Below are 10,189 nucleotides of genomic sequence, written 5' to 3' on the forward strand. Positions count from 1 at the left end.
TGCCGTCGCTGCACTCCCACTTGGTGGCTCGACTGCCCCGGCCTGGTGCCGCGTCGCCATGGAAACGGGCGCGAGCGGGCGAGGGGGGCGGGGCTTGCGGCGGGGCGTCGTCTGTGATGCCCGAGAGACCAAGCTGCTGGTGGGGGTGGGGCCTGCGTCAAGTTTGCCTGAGCTCGTACACCCTGACTTTGAAAGGCATCCTCTGAATTAAGGTCAGATAATCGTCCGCCTTTACATAGGTCTTACTGTCCAATTGTCTATGCTTGTTTAATAGTTCGCTTCTGGAATAGATGATATGGATTACATATTCAAAAATCCAAAGGTAGAGGACTTTCTGCTTTATGAAATGTGGACAGAATATATGAAACAGCCACCTGGAAACAACGGAGAAGAACAAAAAGCAAAGTGGACGAAGGCAGCTCTTGAAAGAAGAGCTGCTTGGGGCGCCTGGGTGGTTCAGTTGGTTAAGTACCCAACTCTTGAGTCTGGCTCAAGTCACAACTGTGAGATGGAGACCCGTGTCAAGCTCTGCGCTGAGAGCAAGGAGCCTGATTGGGTCTCTCTCTCTCCCTGTCTGTCTCTCTCTCTCTCCCTCTCTCCTCTCTCTCTGCTCCTCCTCCGCTTGCATGCTCTCTTTCTCTCAAAATAAATAAATAAACCTATTTTTAAAAAGAAGAGCTGCTTTTTCCCTGAGCTCTCTCTTCTGGTCAGCCAGACCTCAAACAGGAAGCCACAGTCCTATTGGCTGCAGAAGGCAGAGGATGGAGTTTGGGAAGGACAGTGCAGCTGGAAACTGAGGGGGCAACACAGTGAAGTTTGGAGCCTCTGCAAGTGAGGAGTTGAAAGCAATAAACTTCAAATATGTGGCTGGCCTGAACTGCCCACAGGATTCCAGGGATTCCAGGGAAAGAGAAAGAGCTGGAAGGCCAAAAGCTGAGAAGAGATTCATTTGCTGCTAGCTCCAGGGGAGACAGAATTTGGAGTCTGACAGAGGAGCTTGGTAAACGCCTCAGTTTTTCTTTTAACCCCCAAAAGGATCACACCTTGGTAATAAAGACTATGTTCTAGAAATAAGAGATTTGCCTTAGAACTAAGGGCAAAATCAGAAAATACCCACCCTCATAAAACTTAAAAGCCCAGCCTCCACAAGCTTTTGGTGACGTTCCAATAATTCCACCCCCTGGAGAACAAAACTCAACACTCTTCAGAGAATTATAACAGAACCCAGAGTCTCTGTGTCCTGTCATCCATGATGTCTGATATACAATAAAAAATACCAGACATGCCAAGAAACAGACAAATGTGACTGAGTCACGAGAAAAAAAATCCAGATTCAGTCAATGGAAATAGATCTGCAAATAATACTAGATAAGAAAAGTTACAGAAAAGTATTTTATAATGAATATGATTAAAACCTACAGAAAAAGATGGCCATAGTGAGTGGAATCATAGAAAAAATTTTAAATGATTGATAAAGCGTTAAAAATGAAAGGAAAAAAAAAAAGGAAATCCTACAACTACAAATGTACCTGGATTTCTGGTTTCCTGGTCCAGCCTTGGCAATCATCACTGCCATCTGCACAAAAGAGAAAGTCGCTGACAAGCTGAAAAATCAATAAACTCTTCTTAGATCCATCAGAGAACTGAGATCACAGGACAAACGGCTGCCCCCAAATTGGAGAGACAGAGAATCACAACCCACTGGAGCATCAATCTCTGTCTGAACCACTACCAGGGGAGGAAAAGCTAAACTGTAATTGATGAATTGCTGGTGTGGCCAGTGTAGACAAGGGTTAAAGAGTTCAGGGGGCAGAGGTCCAATCTTAAGGGGCCCCGCACCTTTGTGAGTTTAACCTCCAGGAGCCCTACCAGATTCTCATGAGGAAGAAAGATGGAAAAAATCCCCTTGTGGTCCCAACAGGAAGAGGGTGAAGCAGCCATTTTGAAGTATTGCCCAGAGCTTTCTGTTCTTCAGGGATTTCCCTCAAAACAAACTAAGACAGCCCCAAATGCCAAACCGGCTGGGATTTTAATAGAGCCTAACAGACCTGGAGGAAAAGAAATACCTAACTCTAGCTGCTTCTAGCCTTCCCCTCTCTCCACACCTTTCCACCACATCAGTGGGGGCCTGTGTAAAAACGGGATACAAGCGAAAGAATTGCCCATCTCAGAACTAATTTAAGAAGTGTCTAGGGGCATCTGTGTGGCTAAGTTGGTTAAGCATCTGACTCTTGATCTCAGCTTAGGTCTTGATCTCAGGTTCATGAGTTCAAGCCCTACATTGGGTCCCATGCTGGGCATGAAGTCTATTTTAAAAATAATAATAATGGGGAGCCTGGGTGGCGCAGTCGGTTAAGCGTCTGACTTCAGCCAGGTCACGATCTCGCGGTCCGTGAGTTCGAGCCCCGCGTCGGGCTCTGGGCTGATGGCTCAGAGCCTGGAGCCTGTTTCCGATTCTGTGTCTCCCTCTCTCTCTGCCCCTCGCCCGTTCATGCTCTGTCTCTCTCTGTCCCAAAAATAAATAAACGTTGGAAAAAATAATAATAATAATAATAATGTTTCTAGGAAAACCCAAAGACAACAAGGAAGACAAATTGAGGGCACTGGAGGAATATTTTGCCTCTGACACCTATGGCTGCAACAAGCAATAAACATGGACTAAACCCTGGCAAGATAAACAAACTCTCATGCTACAGGCCTGTTTACCTCAGTTGCTTCTTCACAGCACATCATATCCAAATTTCAACAAAAAATTACAAGGCATACTATGAGGTGCCTGGGTGGCTCAGCCAGTCAAGTGTCCAACTTCGGCTCAAGCCATGATCTCACAGTCCATGAGTTCAAGCCCCACACTGGGCTCTCTGCTGTCGGCGCAGAGCCTCCTTTGGATCCTCTATCTCCCCCCCCCCTCTGCCCCTCCCCAGCTGGCTCGCTCTCTCTCAAAATAAATAAACCTAAAAAAAATTACAAGATATACTAAAAGACAAAAAAAAACAAAAACAAAAACCCACATAGTTTGAAGAGACAGAACAAGCATCAGAGCTAGACTTGGATCTGGAGAGATGTTGGAATTATTGAATTGAAATTTTTATTTTTTCACATCTTATTTTATTTTATTTTTTATTTTAAAGAGAGAAAGAGAGTGCAAGCAGGGGAGAGGGGCAGAAGGAGAAAGAGAGGATCTTAACCAGGCTCCATGCTTAGCGAGGAGCCTGACACAGGGCTTGATCCCATGACCCTGGAATCATGACCTGAGCTGTAATCAACAGTCAGACTTCAACTGACTGAGCCACCCAGGCGCCCCATCAGATTGGGAATTTTAAACAACTATGATGACTATGCTAATGGCTCTGATGGAAAAAGTGGACAATATGAAAGAATTGATGGATAATGTAAGCAAAGAGATGTGAACTCTAAGAAGGTAAAGGAAATGTGTGAAGTCAAGAACGCTGTAACACAAGTGAAGAATGCCTTTGATGGGCTTATCAGCCGACTGGGCGAGGCCAAGGAAAGAATCAATGAGCTTGAAGCTACGTCAAGAGAAACTTCCAAAACTGAAATATGAAGAGAAGGATGAATGAAAATGACAGAACAGAATATCCACAAATCCTGTGACTGTTTCAAAAGGTGTAACATATGTAGAGTGAGAAGACCGGAAGGAGAAGAGAGAAAGGAACAAAAAATATTTACAGCAATAACGACTGATAATTTCAAAAATTAACGAAAGACAACAAATCACAGATCCAGGAAGCTCAGGGAACACCAGGCAGGAGAAACACACACAAAAAATCTCCTCCTGGGCATATCACATTCTCATTGGAGAAAATTAAAGACAAAGAGAAAATCTGGAAAGAAACCAGAGGAGGAAAAAAGAAAAAGAGCTTTCATAGTAAGAAGTAAAGATAGAATCACATCGGATTTCTCCTCAGAAACCACGCAAGCAAGAGAGTGAAGAAAGATATTCATGTTGAAAGAAAAAAGCCACAAACTTAGAGTACTGTATCTAGCTACATTTTCCTTCAAAAGTAAAGAAGAAATAATAAAGACCTTCTCAGACAAACAAAAATTGAGGAACTTCGTTGCCAGTAGCCCTGCTTTGTGAGAAATGTTAAAAGAAATTCTTCAGAAAGAAGAAAAATGACATAGGTCAGACACTAAGATCTACATTAAGAAAAGAGCATTAGAGAAGGAATAAATGACGGTAAAAAAAAAAAATTGCTGTTTCGTATTCTTAAAACTTAAAAAAAATTGTGCGGCTCGAACTCACAACCCCAAGATAAAGAGTCACATGCTCCACCGACTGAATCAGCCAGGCACCCCTTCTTTTTCATATTCTTGTTTTTAAGTTTATTTGTCTATTTTGAGAGAGAGGGAGAGAAAAGTGCAGGAGGGGCAGAGAGAGGGGGAGAGAGAGAATCCCAAGGAGGTTCTGCACTGTCAGCGCAGAGCCCCATGTGGGGCTCAAACTCACAAACCGTGAGATCATGATCTGAGCCAAAATCCAGAGTTGGATGTTTAACCGACTAAGCCACCCAGGCGCCCTGTCATATTCTTTTTTTTTTTTTTTTTTTTTTTAAATTTTTTTTTCAACGTTTATTTATTTTTGGGACAGAGAGACACAGAGCATGAACGGCGGAGGGGCAGAGAGAGAGGGAGACACAGAATCGGAAACAGGCTCCAGGCTCTGAGCCATCAGCCCAGAGCCCGACGCGGGGCTCGAACTCCCGGACCGTGAGATCGTGACCTGGCTGAAGTCGGACGCTTAACCGACTGCGCCACCCAGGCGCCCCCGCCCTGTCATATTCCTAATTAATCTTACAGATAACAGTTTGTTTAAAATAACCATAGCAAAAAATAATAATCATCATAGCAACAATGCATTTGGTAATTATAGCTTATCAATAAGTGAATGACAGCAATGTTATCAGCAATGGGAGGGAGAAATCAGAAATATTCTAAGGTCTTGCACTCCCGTGAGGTGCTACGGTGTTATTCTAAAGAGAACTTGGATTCACTGTAAGTGTATACTCAAGGGCAAACACTTAAAATAATTTTAAATCAAAAGTATAATTGATATGCTAAGAGAAGAGAGAAATGGGATAATGTAAAAGGTTCAGTTACAGGGGTGCCTGGCTGGCTCAGTCAGAAGAGCATGCAACTCCTAATCTTGTTGGGATTGGGAGCTCAAGCCCCACGTAGAGATTACTTACAAATAAACAAACTTAAAAAAAAAAAAAAAAAGTCTGAGTTAAAGCCAGACAAGGTGGGAAAAGAGTGGAAGACAAAAAGAGAAACAAAGAGCAATGAATAGAAAACAGTAACAGGGGCGCCTGGGTGGCTCAGTCAGTTGAGCATCTGACTTCGGCTCAGGTCACGGTCTTGCAGTTCGTGAGTTCGAGCCCCGCGTCGGGCTCTGTGCTGACAGCTCAGAGCCTGGAGCCTGCTTCGGATTCTGTGTCTCCCTCTCTCTCTGCCCCTCCCCTGCTCATGCTCTCAAAAATGAATAAATGTAAAACAAAAAAAAGTGGTGTCAGGAACCTGAGAAAAATCACTTCTTACTGAAGCAACATCACAGTTGACTGTTCAACATTACAGTTTTTTGACAATTAAGGCAAAAGGAAAAGTCATTGTGGAATAGAGTTTTCATTCTCTCGCAAAGGAAATATGTACATTCTTCAGAAACAAATTTCTTTGGGACCCATATGGAGGGATTGGGCATTTTGGGGGCTTGGATACGAAACATTGAGTAGAATGGATGATGTTTTCTAGAATAGTTTCCCATAGTGCCTGGGTGGCTCAGTGGGTTAAGTGTCTGACGACTGTTGATCTCAGTTCAGGTCATGATCTTGCAGTTAGTGAGTTTGAGCCCCACATGGGGCTCTGTGCTGATGGAGTGGAGCCTACTTGGGATTCTGTCTCTCCTTCTCTCTGCCCCTCCCCGACTGGTGCTTGCGTGCTCTCTCTCTCAAAATAAACATTAAAAAATGTAAAAATAATAGGAAAAGAATACTTTCCTTAAGAGACAGGCAAGTCAGATGGATATTCATTTTATCATTTTTCCTTTTAAATGTATATATTCCTTTAATAAAATTAAGAGATAATGAAGATCTTTTAAAATCTACTGTTACAGGAAGATTTCAGTCTCTTCACTGCCACTATTCACAACGCCCCAGACATGAATACTACGTATCTGGGGCTCTTTTTTCCAGTAGTTACCTCCATAGCTTTCGGTGATATGCTTTTGCTACGATTTTTTTAAGTTTATTTATTTTGAGAGAGAGAGAGAGAGAGAGAGAGAGAGAGAGAGAGAGAATCCTAAGCAGGCTCTATGCTGTCAGCACAGAGCCCAATGTGGGGCTCGATCTCATGAACTGTGAGATCATGACCTGAGCTGAAATCAAGAGTCAGCCACTTAACCGACTGAGCCACCCAGGCACCTTTACTATTTCTTGATTTACCAAAATGAGCCACACCCACTGGCTTCCTTTCCTGTTCTAATGAGTGAGGGTTTAACTCACTTCTATCACCAATCCCACATTCTGATACAGTCCCATTATTATTCTTAGCTCCTCTCTTATTTATATGTGTAATCCTACATCTTTAGTTTTGGTTTTACCTCATTTTACAGCAAACGAAGTGTGGCCGTGGGCTCGCGAAAGCATGATGTTGTCAGTGCCTCTGTCTGGAACTCACCGGTCCTGCTGTATTTCCCATCACCCTGAAGGATGGCGGAATGGCCTTTTGAAGATTTGCTTCTGGTGTCAGCTGGGTGAAATCACTTGGTGGAGCTAGCGTAATGTCCCTAATGTCCCGGGAGATGCGGGACGTGCTTTGAAGCAGCCACTAACGTGTAGTGAAGTTTCTTTCCCCGAGGCAAAGATATCCAAAGACTTCAGGAATCAAGGGGTAGAAGTGGGAGGAGCTTGTTTCACTGTTACTATTCTAATGACCTACCAGTAAAGTTTCAACTTCCCACCCCCACAGCTTCGGGTTCTGCTGGCTTAGAGGTCTTGCTTGGTTGCCACAGGTGGCAAGGGACACGCTGGTTCCACTGAACAGGAAGCTGAGACTGCCACCTGGTGACTTTGTCAGGCAAAAAGGGGGTTGCTGTACTGGTTGGGTGGCTGGGCTTGATTATCAAGCGTAAATCGGTTTGCTACTCCAGAATGGGGGCAAGGAGGAACACCTGGAACCCAGGAGATTCTCTTGGTAATCTTACGTAGGGCTCCCACATGCTGTGGTAAAAATGACGGAAAACTATAGCAACCTAAAACAGGCAGGACGAAGGGGCGACTGGGTGGCTCAGTCGGTTAAGCGTCCGATTCTTGGTTTCGGCTCAGGTCATGATCTTTCGGTTCAGGGGTTCTAGTCCCTCATTGGGCTCTGCGCTGGGAGCCTGCACACTCTCTCTCGCGCGCGCGCGCGCGCGCAAAATAAAGAAGCACTGCTAGGAATTTACCCAAGGGATACAGGAGTGCTGATGCATAGGGGCACTCGTACCCCAGTGTTTATAGCCGCACTTTCAACAATACCCAAATTACGGAAAGAGCCCAAATGTCCATCAACTGACGAATGGATAAAGAAGATGTGATTTATATATACAATGGAATATTACTTGGCAATGAGAAAGAATGAAATCTGGCCATTTGTAGCAACATGGATGTAACTGGAGAGTGTTATGCTAACTGAAATAAGTCATACAGACAAACACAGATACCGTATGTTTTCACTCATATGTGGATCCTGAGAAACTTAACAGAAGACAGTGGGGAGGGGAAGGGGAAAAAAAAGGTTGCAGAGAGGGAAGGAGGCAAACCATAAGAGACTTAAAAACTGAGAACAGCGGCGCCTGGGTGGCTCAGTCAGTTAAGTGTCAGACTTGGGCTCAGGTCATGATCTCGTGGTTTGTGAGTTCGAGCCCCACGTCGGGCTCTGTGCTGACAGCTTGGAGCCTGAAGCCTGCTTGGGATTCTGTGTCTCCGTCTCTCTCTGCCCGTCCCCCACTTGTGCATTGTCTCTCTATCAAAAATAAATACAATGTAAAAAAAAATTTAAAAACAGCAACAACAAACTGAGGGTTGATGGGGGTGGAGGAGACGGGAAAGTGGGTGAGGGGCATTGAGGAGGGCACCTGTTGGGATGAGCACTGGGTGTTGTATGGAAACCAATTTGACAATAAATTATATATTTTTAAAAAGTATATTTCAGAAAACACTGAATTTATAAAAACAAACAGATAAATAATAAAACAGGCAGAACCATTTAAAGCACAAAAACTTCCAGAATAAAGGGGCACCTGGGTGGTTCAGTGGGTTGAGCATCTAACTTCGGTTCAGGTCATGTTCTCGTGGCTCGTGAGTTTGAGCCCCACATCGGGCTCTCAGGCTCTCGGGCTCTCTGCTGTCAGCGCAGAGTCACTTTGGATCCTCTGTCCTCCTCTCGGTGCCCCTCCCCCGCTGAGCGCATGTGCGCTTTCTCCCGTGCTCTCTCTCCCAAAAATAAATAAACATTAAAAAAATTTGTTTTCAAGGATAAAGATCTAGGTCACCCCACCAGATTACCCGCCCCCCCCCCCAAATATGACTGGCTGAGGTGCTTGCTGGGGACAAAGAGAAAGGGTGGTGGAAGAACACTCATCTCGTCATGTGACCAATCACAGCCGCGAGCACAGTTGTGGCCAAAGATGTCCTGTGTCTTACTTTGATATGGACTTTTGTACCTCACACTTGTCTTTTTCTCCTCTCTCATTCTCATGCTACCAGGAAGTATTAATGTATAAATCATGGCTATTTCCGTAACTCAATATTAGGCTACAGGATAGCAGAATCCGAATCAGGAAACAAAGGCACATTTATTCAGAGATGGGTAAGGGGGAACTTTGGGTTTCTTCTTTCGGTTCGGCTGTCGGAGGGATAGCTGAATCATACAATGTGAAAGCATGGTGCTCCGAGTACCTTTACTTGGAAGTTAAATGTTGAAAAGGAGGCGTTTGGATGCAAAGCTGAGCTGCATCTACCAGGGGTAGATTGTGCTGGGCTGGTTGTGGTTAACCCGGCGCCACCACCATTCATTTTTAAGGCTGAGAACTCTATTTTCCAGAATCCCCTTTCCCTTAGGGTTTTGGGATAGAGCCAGCCAGAGAGAGAAAGTTGTAGGAGGTTTGGAAGATGGAGGTGAATCAGTCACGGTCAAGTATGTGGGTAAACAAGAGATCCACACTGGCTTCCTGGAGCACGACCCCCTTCATCACTGAATTCTGAGATGGTCTGTACAAGCTTCTTGGAGAATCTTGAGACCCACCCACCTTGGTGCTTCAGGCTGAGGTCTTTAGCATGAGCTTCTTTGCTCTTGCAGATAGCTTCCATTACCTCTGTTCTTTTGGCTCTTCCCACACTCACGGAAGTCCCTGATTCTTTTTTTTTTTTTTTTAAGTTTATTTACTTATTGAGAGAGAGAGAGAGGGAGGGAGGGAGAGAATCCCAAGCAGGCTCCGCGCTGACACTGCAATGCGGGGCTTGATCCCATGAACCACGAGATCATGACCTGAGCTGAAATTAAGAGTCGGATGCTCAGCCAACCGAGTCACCCAGGTGCCCCTGATTGTAACACTTTTTTACACAACTTTTTTAGTTTTTAAGTAATCTCCACACCTAATATGGGGCTCAAATCCATGACCCCAAGATCAAGAGTCAAACACTCTTTCAGCTGAGCCACCCAGGGACCCCTACAAGGTAATTTTAGAACCTTTTTGTTCTTTTAAAAGAAACCCTGTACCCATTAATGGTCACTCCTCATCGCCTCTCTTGGCCCCAGTCCTAAGCAACCAGGAATCTACTTTCTGTCTCCATAGGTCTGCCTGTTCTGGACATTTCGTAGCCATAGAATTCACAATATGTGATCTTTTGCAAATGGCTTCTTTCACTTAATATCATGTTCTCAAGATTTACTCCTGGGCACCTGGCTGGCTCAGTCGGTAGAACATGTGACTCTTAATCTCGAGTTTGTGAGTTCAAGCCCCATTCTGGGCATAGAGTTTCCTAAATAAACAAGCAACCCAGTAAATAAATAGCTTTTAAAAAGATTTACTCATATTGTAAATATGAGTAATTGTAATTTACTCATATTGTAAATACTTCGTTCCTTTTTATGGCCAAATAGTATTCCATTGCATGGGCATACAGCATTTGGT

General features: G+C 44.4%; 1 long non-coding RNA gene across 1 annotated transcript; it reads left to right on the forward strand.

Annotated features, from left to right (window-relative positions):
- Positions 1 to 92: 92 nt before the first annotated feature.
- On the forward strand, positions 93 to 6,983 carry LOC147575448 (uncharacterized). The gene is made up of 2 exons (XR_015242715.1): positions 93 to 212; positions 6,629 to 6,983. It is a non-coding gene; the product is annotated as an uncharacterized LOC147575448 (long non-coding RNA).
- The last annotated feature ends 3,206 nt before the right edge of the window (positions 6,984 to 10,189 follow it).

Source organism: Puma concolor, chromosome D3 (genome assembly GCF_028749965.1).
Source record: "Puma concolor isolate L17-30 chromosome D3, mPumCon1.1.hap2, whole genome shotgun sequence".
NCBI classification, from domain to species: domain Eukaryota; kingdom Metazoa; phylum Chordata; class Mammalia; order Carnivora; family Felidae; genus Puma; species Puma concolor.